We start from the raw sequence: 20961 nt of genomic DNA on the forward strand, positions 1-20961 counted from the left end.
ATACATTCATTTCAGACTTTAATTCATTGTGACTAACTAGTTAATGCTGACAGCCCTAGTATAATTTACGCATTAGTGCACTCAAGCGATGTATACATTAAACACAAAGCAATCTATTTGGTCCTTATATCACTATGCCTCATGATACAAAGTTGCACACAAACTCTTTTCCTCATTGTAATGGTACGCACCAAAGCATTTTTACTTTAGAGATTATGTTCTGCTTGTGTCAGATAAAATCCAGACAGAGCAGGTTGCGTCTTTTTGGAACACTCCTGTACCAATAAGGTGCCCTAAAGCAAGACACTTCTTGAGTCTGCAACTGCTCCAGTGGCTCTGTTTGGCCGCCAAGAGCGTGCTTTTATTGGACAATGTGTGAATGTGTCAGATGGATTTAGTCTAACAAGAGTAAGAAGGGTTCTAAATCACCTAGGCATGTCCTAGTTTTAATGAAATCCAAAATCTGCCACAACACAGAAGCATAACATGAGCACAATCCCTTCAACAGAAGTGTGTTGAGAGCTGAAGTATATCGTTTTTCCGTGCCAAGGCAAAATTGCCAAAAAAAGTTGCAAACATGCAACCACAAAGGGTTTTAGTCACCACACAGCCACAATAGGCTACTGGAAGATTCCTGCTACTGGATGAGCATCACTCTTTATAAGTAACATCATAAAAATTAATTGGGATCCTCTCATTTTTAGTGACACCACTGAAACCATTACTAAGATACCTTAACATTCCAAGTTTTTATTGACAACACCATCAATGCTTTCAATTACTTGTTAGAAAGACAAGACAATATGTTTTAAAAAGACCTGGGTTTTTTTATTGCCGGGAAGAAGAAACAATGTATCCTCAAAAAAACAGTTTTTATCTTATTGCCAAAAGCTAATCATTCTCTCCTGTGACGTCACATTTGAACCCATCATGAATTATGTATCTTTGCCAAGCAGACATTTTACTGACCCTTCCTTGGACACATCACAATCCATCCTCATGTCACCTGATAAAGTTAGCTAACTAGCTTTCATCCTGCCGATTTCAACAGATTTAATCTTTGGATACTATTGTAATCTAACAGCACTACAGGTTGGATGCTCTTACCATGGCTGCTTTGAGAGGAGGAGGATGAGGAGAATGACTCCCAGAGCAGCAGCATGAGTTAACAGAGTTTTTTCAATCCAAGACAGTCAAAGGTGCGGCTTTTTGGTTTAATTTGATGCACAATGTTCCTGTGCTTGGCCATGACTCAACTTGAGATATAACATTACGTTACAGGACCCATGAGATTCAATAGCAGTATCAATAAGCTCAAAGTTATTGATTTTTGAGTTTTTAAAAAATGAGGCAACCAGGTCCTTAATAGAGTTGAGTTTTATCCCAATCCTTAATCACGAAGCTGTCAGCTGCTATCTCAGATCTTTTTTCCTTCAACACCACCAAAATAAATCAGTGCAAGTGATGATGGTTCCCCAAACATCTGCACTCATTTCTCTCTTTTGTTTTTTTAATCTTAAACTACTGTGGTCCTAAGAGTGCAACATACTCAAAAAGGCAAGTCACTGGCATCAAACAAATACTGACAACCCCACTACATGCCACACGCAACAGAAATGCCTTTGTTGGAAACTGAAAAGTTATGAGCAGGAAACGTATGCAAGTTTGACATTTTCATGGTTTAGGACTTGTGGAGTGATGCCATCTGGCATCCGTCAGTGGATTTATTTATTTTTTTACCTAGATTATTTATTTTTTTAACATTCCTTGGTTCTGTTTTTTTTTGTCTCTATTAATACTCAACTGTGTGTCGAGCTCTATGTGCCACTATAATTAATAGCTTGATTTTATTCTAGAGGAGCAGATGTTATATCAGATACTTAGCATAAGGGCTTTGTTCTTGACGAGGAAGATTTATTGAATTTCTATTTTCAAATACACTGACTTGTAAATGTATTCAACATAGGAACTGTGTTTATTCATGATAATGCAACAGGCTTTGCCAAACAATATGTCTATAAAGTACATTGAATGTGTTATTTTTTCAGATTTCTTCTTCATTTCTGCTATCATTTAAGTGCATTTATATTTCAGAACCAGACCAAGACATTTGCATTTATAGTTATTGCTTAGGAAAACATCATTCTACATTTTTTTTTACTTACTGTGTAATTCAAAGAAGATACACTTTTACCAAAATCAGCAAATCACCAAGGTTGAAACAGATATTGGGTCATGAAACAATATTTGATTTTACGGTTAAAAAAATGTACAAAAAAAAAAGTTACATATATGTCATTGGTAGACTAGTGGTTAGTACGCTCACCCCATGGACAGAGGATACAGTCATCCAAGCGGGCGCCCTGGGTTCGAATCCGACCAGTGGCTCCTTTCCTGCATGTTGTTCCCCACTCTCTCACCCCGATTTATGACTCTATCCACTGTCCTATCGCTTAAATAAAGGCACAAAAGCCCAAAAAATAAACCTTTAAAAAAGTTAAATTTGTGTCCTAGAAAATGACCAAAGTAAGAAAAAATGGATCATATAACAAGAGCACAAATTGGAATTGACATTTCCACCTGCTGGTTACATGAAAATGTCAGGTTCCTGCTAGAAAAACAATTTATAAGGTCAAGAGAAGCTATTGGTCATGCTGAACATGAAAACCTTTTGTTGTGGGGGAAAAACAGACTGAAGTGTTAAGACAGACTTAAGAATTTAAAGTCGGCTACATCGGAGGCCATTAGACTTGACCTCCATACCTTGACCTCCTCTTTCTTTCTTCTAACAATGCATCCCCTGTATCTAACTCTTTCTGGTAAATACCACTGTGGATTCTTTACTTGTTAAGGGCAGACTTTGTATTAACAGTTTCATGAATACACTTTTCTCAAAGGTAATCATACAATGGTTGTTTTGCAGGGGAGTATAATGGTCGGGATGTGACTTAAAAAGATGGATGAATGAATCTTTATTCTATTACAGAGTTGATGGTAAAGCTGATGTAGATAGTGGTTACAAGATGGGGATGTTGGTAGTAGTATTCGTACCATTAGTTTTTGAATGTCCCTTTGTTCCATGATCATTTATGTTCTTCATTCCAGCCTGACAGCGTGGAACAAAATACACTCAAGCATAAACATGCACACAACCCCACACACACCTACACCCTCTTGTTCTTTGACTACTTTTGTAATTGTCCCGTAGTCATTATTTTGATTTTCTCATGGCATCTTTGTCTTTCTCCTGTCTTGTAATAAAGGAAAATGAAACGCATCAAATAGCAGCGAGCTATTTAGGGGATTATGCTCGGAGGCTTATATTGTGTTCCAGGATATCCTTGTGTTTTTCAAAGACATGAACAGCTGGTCTTGTGCAGTCAAATAACAGTAAATGTTCCATGTGTGTTTACCGAATCTGCATCTCAGCAGCATGAATCGGTAACGAGACAGATGGAAAATTGGCAATGCTATGTTAATGTCAGGCCTACCTGATTTTTCTATCCCATCAGAGCCACAATCTATCACACCAACAGCCCTGCTAATGATCGTTGACAGATTGGATAAACTACTCTTCTGAGAATTCTCACAAAAACAGAAACGTGCATTCATTATTCTTTTCACCAAAAATAATTTTCTTAGCTTAACATCATATCACTTTAACCGTTTTGACTCCTGTATAACTGCATCAGATAAAAATATACTATTAATACCAATGACGATGTACAGCATGTCCTTGTATATGAATATCCCTGTCATAACACTGATGAACTTCTAAATGAATGACATTTCTACAGGACAGTCAGGTGACGTTATGTATCTGTGGTTTCCAGTGAGTTGGAGTTATACAATAAGACAGCAGTATGTAAAACTCCACAAATAGCCTTACTTATGTAAGTTTCTTTGCCATCTATTGAGTAGAAACCATTAATACTTTGAAACACTGCTTCTCAGATACCTTTGTCTCACGTCTATCTACTCAGGATGGCTTTTTTCTGAACTGTTATCATACGTTTTTCGCAACAAGCAGCAAAAACATTTGCTAACTCCACTGATAGGTGAATAAGGGACACGGGAGAGGTTAAGCTGACACAGAAATGTTCACAGAACTCTCTCCTGGATCACAAGGGAAACTTCTTCAAACTGTCTAGATTGCTTGCAGTTACGGAAATAAACTTTCTCCGCCCCCCTCCCTCCATATTCAAATGAACATTTTGATTTTGAATAAAAAGTGACAGCAACTAACATGTATTGATCAGCAGGGCTCCAAATAGCATCCAGCTGATGAATATTTTATTAGTTTGCAGAAAACAAATCAGACACAAAACAATCTCACTTCCGTGTACTTGCACATTGAAATTGGAATGTCTCTAAGCAGAACACCTGCAAGGCTTGGACGATGGATGCAAAGCTAACTTGGTAGAAATGCTACAGAGTAAAGAGAAATAGTTTTGCTTGAAGGCTTGGTTTCAGAGGACATGAATGCAAAAAAGACCACCTGCTGTTGTGCATGTATTTAATTGTCCTGGAAACTGGCCTTCACGTCCTCATGAAGAGCTAAGACCTGATGTCTAATACGACACAACACCAACACATTTACGCGTGCTAATTTGGAACAGATAGTCCCAACTCAAACAGTATATACAGGTATGTTGCATTTCTCTTCCTACTTGATATCACATACTTGAGCAAAGTCACTTCAAGGTGATACCTGGTAGAATAGGATCCTGAGACCTATTGACTTTGTTCATTATTAATTCAGTTTCAAGCTTACTGCAGCAGCGGCATCATTTCAGAAGCAGGGATGAGAAATTGGAACAGCTGGGGGTGTAATACTGTGGCTTTTCTCTCCGGCCCACCTGTCAATACCCACATCGAAAAGATAGAGGTTGCAGCCTTTATGTCGAGTCAAGTCGGAGCGCCACTGGAATCCAAATTCTTTCTGTGTCCAAGACAATAAACTAAATACAAAGAACTGTGTAGTTTTAAAAAAAAGTTGTCAATCAAGTAAACACAGCTTGGGAGGAGATCCAGCTTCGTTAAGTAAGCTTAGTAAGCTTCCTCGCGCTGTGAGGCATATTATTCACAATTCCTCACACACCAGAGAAGGCTCCAGAAAGCAAACAATGCAATATTGCTGGAAAAGTTTACGACAGAAAAAGCCATAATCATTGTGCAAATTAGATATTTTCTCTTTTTGGTGAGGAGGGATTTTTGCACACTGCCAGAATGTTTGGTGCCAAAGCATTATTAAAGACTGTAGCAGCAGCTGCCACCACAGACAAATAAATGTTGCATGCAAAGACATAAAATGTTTTGGATGGAAGTCTTCCACTGGCAGCATTGATTTCTCAATTCATCAAGGAAAAAACATACAGTATCTCGAGGAATTGCAAACGCTCCAGCTAACTATAACCTGTGGCCACGCTGCCCACTGGACAGAAAACAAACAATGTCATTTGATTTGGGCGGGCTATGATAAGACACAAGCAGTGTGTGTAATGTCTGCCTTGGACAGTCTTCCAGCAGATCTATAAATGTTATTACTGCTCAAGATACAGCAATGTCAATAAAAGGGGACAGATGTGCCGCTCTAATTGTGTGTCAGCTTTGTTCCACAGCCTGGTTTTCATGACAGACCTCACCTTTCGCTGCAGCACACCTGACAGCCTAAATCTGCCTACTTTTCACTGTTACCCTGATTTATCGGTTCTCCTGCTAGAGACAGTGAAGCACTAACAAGCTAAGCCTGTAAGGAGAAATCCTGAAAAATCGCTTTATCATTTCAGTAACACTTCGCTCTAAGTTCTAGTGTAACACAGTAAATGCACGTTTTGTGTTATAGAATAATAAATCGATAAGGAGATGTATGCATTTATTCATTCTTACATGGATAATGTTTCCTCTTGTAAGCACCAATGAGTGCAGGCTGGCATTAAATAGATGATGAATGATGGTATTGTAATTACATTCACTTGTAATATTGTAAAATAGGTGAAGTTTTAACTGTTACTGAATGTATGTTGCCAATTAATAAACACTATTGTTATATCAATTATAGCAGCATTTTATGTATAAGTAGTTGCATTTTATGATGGTTGAGATTGCTGACAATGCCAAATAAGTAACTTCCAGTTATGTTCTATCAGAAATTGGTTTTCAGAATTTGAGAGAATATGAGCTATAAGCATGTAATAAAGCTGTAGTGTGGTCAGGAGTAAGTTAAAAAAAAAACAAAAAAAAAACAGCTGTCAGGATTATTATTCAATCTCTGTTGAGATGTTCTGCTGCAGAGGCATTCAGGAGTTGTCAGTGATGGGAAGATTATAGTCGTTGTACAAGGATGACATCTTTGACAACTCTGAAGTGATGCGTTTGTCAAAACACATCTCATAAATATTCACTAAGGAGCTAATCTCTCTTGAAAGCTACTCAGCTACGAGGTAGAGAGTCCAACAAAGAGCAATTTTATAGAAGATTTAGTGCAAAATAATTATATAAATGTAATAAGCTGATATTTTATCAGTAAAAATAATGATTTTGATTTAATATCCGTAATGTAAACTGTGTTTTTAAGACAGCAGATTAGCAAGGAATGAATTCAAACTAATGAAATTAGTATTTGTGTAACATTTAATTAATGGCTTTACCGTTTATAACTCACACTATGAAAATACCTACATTTTCTAAATAGTTAACTAAATCGTCAATGAAATCTCATCTAAATGAGACACAAATGGTATATTTAGCTTTCTAGTCTTCTGACTACTCAAAGCGCTTTTCACACTGTACGTCACATTCACCCATTCACACAGTAATGACAGAGGCTGCTATGTAAAGTGTCTATCAGTTTTAACTAATCCCATTCAAACATATTTACACACTGCTGAAGTAGAGAGAGAGAGACGACCGACTCTACAGTTGAGACACAGCCGCCCTACAAAATGATCAATTGTCAAATATGTACAGGAACAATCAGCTTATTCTGTTAAAACAACAAAAATGTCAAAAGGTCTGGAGCCACCTCCTGTTTCAAGTGATTGAATCAAAGCTAAATTTCACCTTAGCATTGTCAGTATTAGGTAGCACGACCTCTGTGCCGTCTAGAAAATGGTATGACATGAGCATAATGTAACTCCAGAGAGGTGCTCCATCACTATATGTCTGCAGATTAATGGCTGCAAATGTCGCAGGGAATAAGGTCACGCGCCAAGAGACCTGGGCTATGAAGAGACATCTGAGCACTTCCAAGTCTGAATCTCAGCTCCACGGTCCACTGAGAAGCCAAATGTGCTGCTGTCAAGCCCTGGCTTGCAAACACACATAAGCACACAAACACACTTAACGGCAGCATGGTGTGGCCTCAGTGATGAGGGAGGACAGAGACAGGGTACATTCTTACATGGAACATTAGCCATGATTAGAAACCATTACCTGAAATGCCTCTGTCACCTCGATGGCACAGCTTTAGAGCCAAGGCAGCGGAGAAGGCAAGTACATCCGGTACAAACATGATGCGGCCAAATCTAAACTTTGATCCAGATGTCAAACTCAGACATCTTAACTCATTTCACCTAGGTCCCTGCCATATATGACTTTGGCAATTTTCTCACATTGTTTTGCAATATCCAGGTCATATATGGGTAAAGAAAGAGAAAGAGAAAAAAAAACAAGTAGGAAATCTTGCTCTCATTTCAGTTTCAGTCTTCCAGTTTGTGTGCATTGGACTTTAAACTGTAACTTTTGCATCTGTACAAGATGATACAGCAGAATCTTTATTTGAAGAACAGGGAAATAAAAAAGGCGTGAGTGGGGGCCGAGTAGGTCACACACAGCAGTCAGGGAGAAGCATGGTACTAAAAAGCACTTCATAATGAATGATAAGCAGCCAGTATATTACTAATTAGCATGCTAATAAGCAACTAGTAAATGGTGAATAATGTGACCTTAATTGAAAGTGTGAGTGAAAGTTGTATTTGTTTTATTTAACCTTGTTCTTTCTGCTCCCTCTCTAACGCAAACTCAAGGTCTAACTCAACTCTCACTGGGCCACTTTGCAGCATTCAAAATCTGAATGTAGATCTTTTTATTTTTAAAGTTTATGTACTTTAATGACAATTTAAGCTCCTGCTCATATCCTTCAGTTTGTTTAAATTTTGACAAAGTGGTACTTCTTCTCCCGTTGCTAATTTTGTTTTGGTCATGTAAGTAATGTTCTTTAACAGCAAATATACTGCTGTATTTTAACTGTCAAATGTGTAACTCATCAAGAATATTTGAGGTGAAAAGATAATGGCTGGGCAGTGTGCTGTTAATCACTTCTGACACCAGCACACATGCAATGATGTGTTCATGCTGCATACACACAGGATGTTTGTACCTGATACCACCATAACCACACAGCAAGCTTCATGATAACCTTACATCACTGTAAACAAAAGAAAAAAAGAAAAAAAGTGAGGGTCACAGTGTTTGTCCTCCAACATTTCACGCTTAAATTGGAGTGTGTGTCCGTGAAGCTTATAGCTAAGTTAAAGTAATACAAACTGCCAAGATAATAACAAAGTGTGTTTGTAGTGGAACAAGGGCAGCAATATCCTTTGTTTGATTTGGCACCAAACGGGGGCCAGGATATCAAAGTAAGGTTTAGAAGAGACGGGAACAAATTCAGTGTTGCTTAAAAGTCTGAAAGTCAGGCCGAACTCTTTCACATTGATTAAAATTCACTTTCCTCTAAAACCAATGTCGAAGACTCTACGCCACCTGCCTCTTGCCCTTATGGTGTGTCACCAGGGACATCCTGCAACAAGCTTCAATGTCAGCTGCTATCTGTTTCTCTCAGAGAGGGGCATGATACTGTACAGATGGATGGAGACAGCGATTACTTAAACCTGGAGAATTGTGCTCAGTCGATATGAGCGGTTTTCTGATTTTAGACTACCAATTGAAGGAATTACCCAGCGTCAAAGCACATAGCATGTGGCATATTGGTTTTGCATATGACGTAATACAAATATTATTCAATTCTGCATTTTATGTTCAAATTATCCTCTGTAATAAAGTCTTTAAGGGCCATTATATCAACTTAATTCAAAGAAAATATAATACTCAGTCTGAGGTTTTTGATTTGTACTAATTGTGCTAATGTTCTGTCTATCCAATATCTGTTTGTCCAAGCCATTGTGAATAGCTGTTGTTGTGCAATTTTGCCAGAGCCGGAGCAACAGCTTTATCAATAGTCCCTCTTTGATTGAATTCCAGCCTCAACAACCTGCAACAAATCAGCATTTGCAGACACCCACTAAGCAAGAGCATAATCATGTTTGGACTGGGAAAATCTAATTCTCAGTCAATTATCTTGGCCTCAATGGAACTGATAATGGTTACTCTTAAGCTGTAAATTGGCACAGTTTAAATGTAAACACAATATTTCACACTGAATGTGTTGGCGGTGGATCAGGTTCCCATTTTTTTGGTCCAAGGCCACTTTTTTCGTTGGTGGGCAACGGTGTGGGTGGGCGACAGGGTGCTGGTGCTCAAAGGGATCTTGGACTACATTAACATTATCAGTTAATCCCATCATAGTAGCAGAGCAGTAAACCAGATGCAGTGGCGAGGCCCCAGCTAGCATCGCCGCTGGCGTGCTTCACACATAGATATCTCAAAGGCAATGTCACAGCAGAACTGAAGATGATACGATGTCTTTCCAGTCAGTCAAGGTTGACAATATTATGAAGTAAGACACCTACACAGTCTTAAAATACAGGGCCCTCGCTGACGTGTAGCAACAAGAATGATTCTGTGACAGCTTTCTGAGTGTAAAAAATGTTGGCATTTCTGCACATGAGAAAAAAGCCCCAATCTGCACTGGTAAGTCATTCACAATGAAAGAATGAACGACTGCTTCTGTGTTTCTGACATAATATTGCCCTATATGTAACATTAACAGTTTCTGTGAAACTTATTCATAATTGAGAGACCTTAATCAATATCAATGAGTGATTCATAGAATCAATATAACACCATGCTGCTGGTATTCCTACCTTTTTATTTTCTGTATAATGAAGGACTGCTGCAATATTTCTGAATCAGGAAACACAAAATGCATCACTCTAACAAACAATGGACATTTTCTGTCCAATTTTTAAGGATTCTTTATTCAGAATTTTTAATTTATTCAGTTAACACAAAGAACAAACAAGTAAAAGTAAAATTATTTAATTCTCACTGACATTTTATTCTACAGACTTAAATAAGATGTCACATTACTATTACTTCAGCTGAACTGCAAGGATTGAGAATGCTGTTAACTGGGAATATTAAAGGGGACATATTATGAAAAATCCCCTTCTACAGTGTTTTTGAACACATATTTGGGTAACCTGAGTGACTACTGGCACACAAAATGTGAAATAAACCCATCCAGTCCTTTGTTTGTGGTCTGCACAAGTCTTACAACACAGAGGAAAATGAGCCGTTTCAAATGTTCTCAGTTTGTGATGTCACATGCTGGATTCTGGTAAAAAAAAAAAAAACCCTCTCCTCCCCTGGTATCTCCACCCATGCACTCCACCCCCAGCCTAGAACAAAACTTTTGCACAGATCCGCCATTTTTTTTCTTGCTACAGAGGAGTGATGTCTACCGGGAAAACTCAGGGGGGGCTTATTGCATTTAAAGAGACACACACACCAAAATCTGAGAGAGCTGGTTTATACAGGGTCACAAACCTCCTCTGGTGCTTGATTCATGTTACATTTTGACCAAAGCACAGCACAGATGTTTCATTTAGACCACAGGGGACTGTTTGAAAAGGTGGAGAAGGGGCATAATATGTCCACTTAAATAATAAATAGTATGATAGTTCCACTGACGCAGCATAGGATTTTTTTAACAAACGTGCAACTCATGATGCACAAAAATACACTGCTCTACATCTTAAACTTGGTAATGGGGAAAGATCAGTGTGTTATTTGAATCACAATAACAAGGAAAATTTCATCTCTTTCATTCCCAACCCACGCCTTTTTCTTAACCTATGTTGCTTGGATCTAGCAAGCACTGTATGACCTCTTGCAAGAAGTGCAATACACTGTTCTTCACAGCTTGCTGGCAGAAAGCCATCACAGCAAACTTTTCACCCTACAGGTTGTAGATCAGTGTTTATAGTATGGACATTGTGGCAAAGGCAGTAAGACCAAAATAAATATTGAAAGAAGAGGCCGAAAGAAGAAAGAAAAATAAGTCAGGGACAGAGCAAGTATTAAAATATATTTCAAACAAAATTCTTACATAATGTTGCTTTCAGAAAAAGTCAAATTTCTGTCTCTTGTACAATTGAATAAGGTGTTGGTCCTATTGTTGCTGTACAGTACTGGTTTTCTTTAAGTATGAAAACATCTCTAGGAAAAGTCTAAAACTCATATTACCCAGTTTTTTCCTAAAGCAGCAAATGCCCAAAGCCACAAACCACCACATTTGATATCCTTTCCTTAGTTTTACCAGAAATAATGAGGCTCATGTCAGCCAGGAAAGATAGCCATTTGACTCATCCGTCAATAATATAGCCCAAGGATCATTCAAATGTTTTTCTTGCCATGCTGCTCTGAATAAATCTTATTGATTCTCTCAAATGTCCAAATTCAACAAATGACCTGACCAATCTTAATCTAGAAAGGACCTTTACACAGAGGCAGTGTTACATCCAACAAAGCATCTGTACACAAAATATGTTTGGTATTGCACTGACCCAGGTCCTGATCCTCTTCTCAGCAGGGGCTGGTGTTGTGTGCGCCTCATAGAAATGTAGATAACAATTGCTTGGCTTGAAAGCACAACACACTATCCTTATTCAAAGGAATGTGAAAAGTTCAGATTGTTCATGCTAGCAGCAGGGTTTTGCATGATATTGTTTGTTGTTATCTCTGCTGCACATACTGCATGGATCTATGACCATGTTGAATGTAGAAGTTGTAGTCTCCTGCTGCTCTGGGCTGATTGAAATGGTTCACATGCTCAATGATTCAACCCTCTCTCTCCCCCTCCCTCTCTCTCTCCCCCGCCCTCTCTCTCTCTTCTGAGATTTTTTTTTAGCTTGAACCGCTTCATTCCAGCTGTTCTGATGCCCTTCTTGTATTCCTGGGAGATTTTCAGGAGATCAACAGTTTATTACACATCCTTTGGAATTATGATATCTTACGGGAAGGGCAGGACTCTTCATCCAAACAAACATTAAAGGCAAATGTAAATCTCTTAAAATACTGTCTAGTTAGGTCATTATGGTCCATTTTAAGGATCTATCATTACAATGGCTTAGAGCAGTGGTTCTCACTGAAAGCAGCTCCGGGACTCAATGTTGGGTCCCAACCCACCAGTTGAGAACCACTGCTCTGGAGGGGACCAGCTGCTGCTACTGGTATGCCAGAATGTGCAAAATCATCTGTTTTATCAAAAGTCTGCACAATAGGCTGAAAAGTATCATAAATGTGGGCACAGTTAATCAAACATTTAACTCTGTTAACCGTTAATCCGTTGATAATAGTATAATAATAGAAATTGTTTGGATATATCACCTCCTCTGATGGTCCGACTATGAGCTGGAAGTGTGTTTTCTCATCATCACAGTCATTTAAACATCTGCTGTTCCGTGTATAACACTCATAAAATACAGTACATCGCTAGAAATAGAAATAACACTTTCTTTCTCAGAGTCAAAAGCAAATGAGATCAGCTTACTTGAGTTGGCAAAAGTGAATTCAAATACCAAAAATTAAGTTAAATGTTTGATAAGAATGAATTCAATTAACATTCCGTTAAAAATGAAACCCATGGTGAAAGTTTGACATGCTCAAAGTTACGATAAGGCAACAAAATGAGCCATTCAGATTGAGAATGTAGCAATGTCATGTTATGACATGAACTGTTTAATATCAGTAAGTAAGTTAAAAACAGTCAACACATTTTTTTTTTTCTTGTCACACATGGATGATAAAACCTTGACCTATGACCGGTCAAGGCTTTAGTCTGTTCGACCCATCCATCCATCCACCCCATCCACATGCTAATGCTAACCTTTATGCTGAGTGATACTTTGACTTCCTTGTATGTTTCCTCATGTTTACACTGAAACTATTTCATTGCCCAGCTAACAACAGGAGCAGAACTATTTTTACACAGAAAGTTCTGGAAGAGCAGCAAAAACATAGGAACCAATTAGCTTTGAAGAACATCAAGAAGGTAACTTTAAAGACGGAGATATATTTGTCAAGAGACCAAAACAAATCAAAAGTAGAGTGGATGTGCTGCTTACATTTGTCAGCTTGCCAGAGAAATGATTCACAGTGTCTGCTATAGGTTCCACTTTGTTGGTTGTAAAACGAGCAACTGTTGGCTAACACATTAGCCAGAAAAACGTCATTGTGTTGCAAAAAATCCAGGAATTCTATTTTTACATCCCCCTTATGAAATCTGTAAGAAAAATAGAAAAATAGAAAATAAAAAGGTGTGCGCAGTCAAAGGGTTTTATAAGCCTGCCATGGTTTTTTTGTTCCCCTGTGTGACTCACACAAACACTGGTGTTTCCACTTACACCACTAATTAGACCTCTGCTGAGAGGACGGGGTGATGCTGGGATTAATTGAGGTCCTGAGTAAAAAAGAATACAGTGTCATCCTTCTCTTAGATGTCAAATGCAAAATGTCCATTGAAAACAGCCTTTTCCCATTGCTGAACCTGAACACACTACTCAGTACACAGTATGCACTTCAAACAACATCAGCCTATAGCTTCTTTTATTACTATGCAGTATTAAACAACTATATCTACCGTAGTGTACCTGTCTTAAAAAATGATGAATGTGACTTCACACTTGTTCACTTGTAACCCTTTGGTATATTAGTGTAATTGTTCCATAACAGTCTATAGGTTAGACCTTGTGCACTGAATTGTTGTTTCTATCATGCAGGTTTACTGTGAAATTTCAGCATGTTGCATAATTGAATGGAATTTGGACAGCGAGGCATTTTTTTTTATACAGATGCATTATGTATCTTTATTTAATGCCATAATTGCTGCGAAGGCTAACTGCTCTCGTGTATTTTGATATTACAGGGAAGGTTGTGTCATTTCATTGTTCACCATTTCCAGTGAATATTGCAGAAACTGAACTTGATCACTGACAGTATAATTGTTGATATTTATCAGTAGATATGGCTGCTTATGCAATTCAAACAACACACTTCTTGTGATTCATTGTTACTGTGGACCTTCCCCTCTTTGCAATTGCTGATTAATTTCAATAATATCATTCTGATATGATCTTATTTTTATTCATTTCACCAAAACTTATTGTCTGCTAAATTTAGGCTGATAATCTTGTTGTAATAATAGTGACAGTTGCAGTGCACTACACTTTATACTTCATTAATCCTGTGAGGGGAAATTCTGTTTTACACTCTGTTGTTGAACAAGCTACACACACACACGCTGAAATACACACACATGCACAAACAGGATCCTATGGACATGCACTAATGGAGAGGTCTCAGAGTGAGGGGGCTGCCCACAGCGAGCGCTACTGAGCTGGGGGGGGGGGTGTACCATGCAGTCTTCGTTAAGTGAACCAACACCTCTTCAGCTACCAGATCAATTTCCAAACTTGATCCGCACCGGGACTTGAGCTGTCGACCCTCCGGATCCCAACCCAAGTCCCTGCAGACAGAACAACTGCCGCCCCACTAGTAGATGAGAGTGATTTTTAAATATAGCCCAGAGGAGATCTAAATAATCCTTTTAGTAAAAACACACCACATGACAATATGTAAACAATAAATGTTTTCTTTGTACTTTAACCCCTGTAAGATGCATGTTGGATAACCAGGTTTTTTAAGCAATATGAGTTTTAGTATTTTAGGTTAAGGTTACAGAGGAAGACGCATGAACCCTGAGTTAAAGTGGGATTCTTTTTCTCGCTTCAGTTCAGTTCTATACAGTACTTTGATTCTAACCTACAGAATATTTGTCAAGCGGTAGTGTTATTGGTATTATTGCACTTACAAAGATGCCATTCTTGTGTTTTCTATGTAGGAAAAGTGACAGCAGTGTCTTTAGTGTATGTAGTACATTCTGATGAGGTGCCACAGTTGAGTCAATCTGATAAAGTATTTTCCTTGTACTCATGGCTACAGGAAAGGGTATGAATGACAGCTTACTGACTGTAAAACACGTCAGGTATGCTGCAGACATAAAATACATGCACACGGCCCTCTCAAGGACATGGCTGATGATGCATATATTTAATGTTGCTTCATACTTTATTTTCATGAATATCATCCAATGGCAAACATTTGGTTCATAAATGCTTTTAAAAAAGATTCAAAGAAGACTTAACTATCTAATAGCTTAACTAACTCACTTTTCAATTCTCCACGAGTAAGTATTCAACAAATGTTTGTTTCATACTTTGTACGTAGGTGTAGGAATGCAGTGAGCAACAGACTTCTTCTTCGTCGTCTGTTTCATTTTAATTTCTGTGTAACCAGGTTTGTAAGGAATTATAATATATTGCATTATGATGATATTGGGGGAAAGGACTTTTAACATACGAGCCACAGGGTTGGAGGTCGCTGAGCATTCAAAAGTAAAACATTTTTTTGTTAAATTATTAGTGCCTTTTTTTTTACATTATCCATTGCTTTTTCCAAACCTGGGCTGAGCTCTCTGAATTGAAGCTGATATTACAGATGTCACATTGTGTAAGTCACTGGACATTTTCAATCCAATCAGTTTTTAAATTGTCTCTTTCAACATTATAGTGCCTCTCGCAACACAAATGAGATGGATTCCAAACTATGTAATTATTTCAAATACATCTTGCTGGAGTTCAGGGATTCAGAATGTGTATTTCTAAAAGTCACAGCAGAAAAACAGCCACTACTGTGATAAAAGCATGCAAGACAATTATGTTGGCTGCTAGGTAAGGCTTTAGTGATGCACATTTATATAAAGCCATTGCCGAGGCGGCACTTGTGTTGAATACTTTCACAAGGATAGATTATACCCCTGTTTCGACCGGAGGAACTTTCACTTGAACTAAATAGGCTTTTTGAAGAACTATGTGTGTTTCCACCAAATCTACCAGGGTACAAATGTAGTTCTGGGGTAAAAGATCTACCCCTAAAAAGACCCTGCCAAGGGTTATGTATTTTTTAAAGGTCCAGGGACTTTTGAGAACAGGACAGCCCCAGCAGTGCTGAATGTCTCTGATTGGTCAGACACAGCAGGGTTTTAGATCCCCCTACTGTGCTTAAAAGACTGCAGCTGAAAGATTGTTTTCCCCCACATTTATTTATAATCAAAGTCTGACTGTTTCAATTATAAAAACGTGCAAAATTACTTAAAGACCAAATGAACAAAACACAACTAAACAATCTGAATAAATAGAAAGAAAACAACAGAAGAAGAACAGAGATCAAATCTGGATTTAAAACCTTTACAGTTGTTTTTATCTCTTAAGCTTGTTTAGTTTTAATTTAAGTGTATTTTAAGTTATTCAGTCATTCATGAAGATAAAATCACTTGGTTTGACTTCTACAGAAATAATCTACATTTATGTTTGTATTGTCTTGCCAAACTTTAAAGGGAATTGTTAATTATCCATTAAAATACTTATATTAATATAATCGTTGATTATATCATATTCTAACTTTGGTGTCTGCGAATCTTTTTCAGAAATCCAATTTTAAAATGATCCCTACAAAGATTATCTGTATTCACAATCAGAAATCTGATGTTCTAAAGTTTAAATGTCATCATCACAAAAAAAATACCTCCCCACAATATTAACTTTAAGAAATGAATTGCAGGGATTAATATCATCATCTTCTTAAAAGGTGTTTCTTAGGATTTTGGTGAAATGGGGGGAGTGTCCAGTTTAATTCTTTTAACATTTTCTATAGGAGACCTCTTTCCCTTTAAGGCCCTGACACACCAAGGAGATCGTCGGCCCCTTGAGCGGCTGTAGTATCAATGCTTTCACCCATTAGTGCCTCTGTCTCTTCTTTTCTTTTTCCACTAAGACCAAGGGCTGACGCCAGTGCCATTTTTAACTTTCATCAGACATTATTCTCGATTAGTGGGCTACCTATAATACGAGTGTTGCACAACAGCAGTGTGTAAATGGGGACCTTTGGTCAAAAAGGGGATTATGTCTTCATAACAATATCATATTCATTTTGTAACCTTCGGTAAGCTTCAACTTTAAGTAGGACATATTTTCAATAATTAAAAGAGCTAACATGTAAGAATGACTCCTATCATTGCACAATGGTTAAAAAGACACTTGAAGTCTCTCCCTTTTCAAGTTGAACTTTGAGTTCTCTTCTCTGTGAGTAAGAATACACATCAATATTTAATGCCACATGAGGGCAATCCCATTTTCTTATCCTACCAATTGGTATAAAAATAAGGTTGCATTGCTTTGGCTGCTGTTCCAGATGCAGACAGAGAAAGAGCAAAACAGGGATGAGCTTTAAGCTGTGGCTCTGCCCTCCAGAAAGTCATTAGGTCAGAGAAGTGTGGAGGATGGTCGGTGAGGGGCCTTTAATAATGAAGAGCTTGTGTTCCACCGGGAAACACCGCCTGGAGCAGACATTCACACCGAGGCGGCTATGGAAATGAAAGATTCTGAGATGCACAGAGGTCCCACAAAGCGTTTGAAAGAAACAGGCAGGCTAAAATCGCTTTGACAGGATAGATGTGTGATTCGGTTGACACAATTTTAAAACTGAAAATTCCTCAGAGATAGCTGCGAAGGATAAACTAAAAGCATTAACTACTGAAGAAGAAAAAAAACCTAAAACCTTTAGGCTGAAAAATACTGCAACATAACACTTTTTTTTTCCTTTACCGAATCATATTGATAATTTTTATGGTGTTTAATTTGTTACACAGTAGCTGTCCGTTTGAGGACTTATCTTTTTTTTTTAGACCTCAGCTTGTTTTTGTGTGTGCATCATTCACAAGGTCTTCAACCGGATCTCAGCAAGAGGTCCTACTGCTCTGAAAAACAGAGCTGCTATTTAAAGCTGATAAAAACAGAAGATCAAGCAGGTTTTGGAATAAAAAAAATAAAAAAAATCAGTGTTTCCCTGATGCTCTTCAGCAGATGCAACACATCAGGCGGTGTAAGCCAGGCTTCTACGAACGAACTCTCAGCATGACCTTGGTATGTTTTATGTCAAGTGTTCACTGTTAACAGGTTTTAAAAGAGAGTGTCCCTGGCTCTGATTTTCTTTAAACATATGGTACCAGAATTATAAAAAAAACACAAATAAACTCTTTCAGGCTCAAACTCAGGGGGGAGGATCGATTCACTAAGAATGGATTGCAGCCATTGAAAGACTATTCGTCAATTGCAGCTGCTATCTGCTCCATCTCAAGTCACAAAGCATTTTGCTCTCATGATGATGTTTAAGCACACCCACGCCAAGATTGTTGTGTTTAGTGCAGTTTGCTCTTACATTGTGTCTGATTGTGGCGCTGAGTGGTAGGCATCTCCTCTCTCTTCTGTTCAGAGCTGTGCCGTGTGCTCTTGATGGAGCTCAAGTCTATCCACATATAGATGATGAGCTGGGAGCGGACGCTTGTCACCAGCATAGTGTGAAATCAAATCTTAACTGATGTAAAAATGGTGGAACTTACACCTTTTTTTTTTATGAAGTCTCTTCCCTGGACTAGCTGATCTAGCTGGGGTTCAGCCGCTGACAGCTGCATACTGACATTTCTCCTTTTAAAATGAATAACAGTAATGTCAATGCAATATTTACAGACTTTATTGAAAGAAAATGTGTCTTTATTTCATAGAAGGGTGGAATTGTTGTCCTGAATCGGCAGAATCATTGCGTGTGACATCACTCATAAATACTGAGGATCATTAGTAAGCTTTGCAATGTTACGTCGGCATGTTATCAGTGCAGACTAACTGGCTGTTGCTATCTCTTCTGAGATCTTGCCACTTCATTTTTACAGTGATCGCCTATTGAGATCTGGGAACCAAAATAAACTACAAAAGAAAAGTTCAACATGCAGCAGAAACTTCCTGCTATTGAGCACATGGAAATACTGGATGCACTCCCCCTCTCTAGAGTCCAAGGCTTTGAGTGAATGTCCAAATGCAGGCCTTGGTAACAATATAAGACAAGAAGACCAGCCGCTCCACTGGCTATTGCGCACGTGGCACATTGTAAATTCTAAGACAGCTGTAGTGCAGAAACCAATTCATGTCACAGTGTGAGCAACAGGGCTTGACTATCAGATGACACATTCATAAGCTACTTTCATACTCGAGCTGAACTGTGCTATATGCATCTTTTTTTAACAATAGGTAAGCAACATCCTTCATATTCCCTTCAGTTTCAAATCTTCAACAATAAAAGCAGTGATTTATCAAAGCCTTAAGATCTGCATAGGGCACTGTTATATTAACATTACCAAGGAAGCCCTGATCCCACATCTTCACTCGGATATATTCCCTCAGGTTATTGCCTGTACTGAGCAGTGATCCAAGACCTCTTTTGGATCTCAATAATATATAACTGATATGAATTTTTCTTATGTATAAGATAACAAGAGGGTCTAACTGCATATCCCTTATGACTATTTATGCCCCTATAGAAAAACAAAGAGCCAGTATTTAAAGCGATGGCTCCTTTGGGAAAATATACATCTGACCGTTAAATGAGATGTTACAACAAAGAGCTGAAAAGGTTAGACTGGTATATCAATTCATTTGTGTTTTTTGAACAGACTTAAAGGAAGAATGTGCAACATTTTACACATAAATACAGCAGAAATCAAGAATATCATGTAGCTGTAATGTAAACATCTCTCTGGGTCATGACTGTCTACAATGAGTGAGAAGCGAGAGTCCATCCAGCTGTAGGCTACTGTTGTCGGCCGTGTTTACATCATGTGTAAACAGCACGGCTTTGCGTACAAAGCTGTTTTAGTCAAGGAATAGAGAAAAGAAGGATAACATACTCACTGCTTATTTGAGTGTCACATAAGAGTCTTTAGATCTCGGTCGCTTCATGTCAATCTATGTGCAACATGAAGCTATGTGTTAAACAAAGTGTGCTAACGTTAGCCTGCTAACATGACATTGCAGGCCACAGGCAGCTCGAGCAAAGGACAATTCTGTCCACAGCTTGCGCTTAATGGTGCTTAAATATGGTGCGTTTTAATTGATAACTACTTTGTGGAGAGGGGTTGGAGGTGTGCTGCTGGAGGAGAGCGGAAGATTCAGAATAGCGGAGGTGTCGCCAAACAGCAGCTTGTTTTGGTTTAACGTTGGTGCTTAAGGGTGACATCTACTGGATCAAAAAGTTGCAAATTTGTCCTTTAAGAAACCAGATGTTTTAATGAACATTTTTTACAGATGTGTGTAGTTGTTCATTTGTTTTTGTTTTGTTTTCATTTTGTTTGTTGGAAGAATCAATCTAGCTATTAACCCTTGTTTTCAGTGTTTGCACTCAGCTGAGTTGAATATTTCAGGCCAGTTTTCTCCATGATGCCGGCGAATCTAGCAGATAGCATTTGACGACTTTCAGGCCAGACTTCCCTTTTGCAGCATTTACTTTGCGGACCTGCAGGAAGAATAGCTTCTCGCTACGCTGAAGCTGATGGGGATCCAAATAAACAGAAACACAAACAGAACTTAACGCACTTATTTCTTTGTCCATAACATCCCAAAATAGTGCTCGTTCATCTATGGAGTCACCGTTCAACAGTGAACTTTAAGTTATACAGCAGCTTCATGTTAGCTGACTTCAGCGTTATGAGCCGTAAATAGCAACAGGAGTAATGTTTGCTGATGTAATCATCATAATGCAGATTCCTAAAAAAGTCAAAAGCTAATCTTTATCGTTTATTTGTTGTTGTTGTTGTTGTTGTTGTTGTTGTTGTTG

At 38.2% G+C, this 20961-nt stretch overlaps 1 protein-coding gene across 1 annotated transcript in view; it reads right to left on the reverse strand.

Annotated features, from left to right (window-relative positions):
- Window positions 1-20961, reverse strand: part of lrp1bb (low density lipoprotein receptor-related protein 1Bb) — a 267014-nt gene that overhangs the window by 231320 nt on the left and 14733 nt on the right. The gene's annotated exons all lie outside the window — the stretch shown is intronic.

Source organism: Labrus mixtus, chromosome 13, assembly GCF_963584025.1.
Source record: "Labrus mixtus chromosome 13, fLabMix1.1, whole genome shotgun sequence".
Taxonomy (NCBI): domain Eukaryota; kingdom Metazoa; phylum Chordata; class Actinopteri; order Labriformes; family Labridae; genus Labrus; species Labrus mixtus.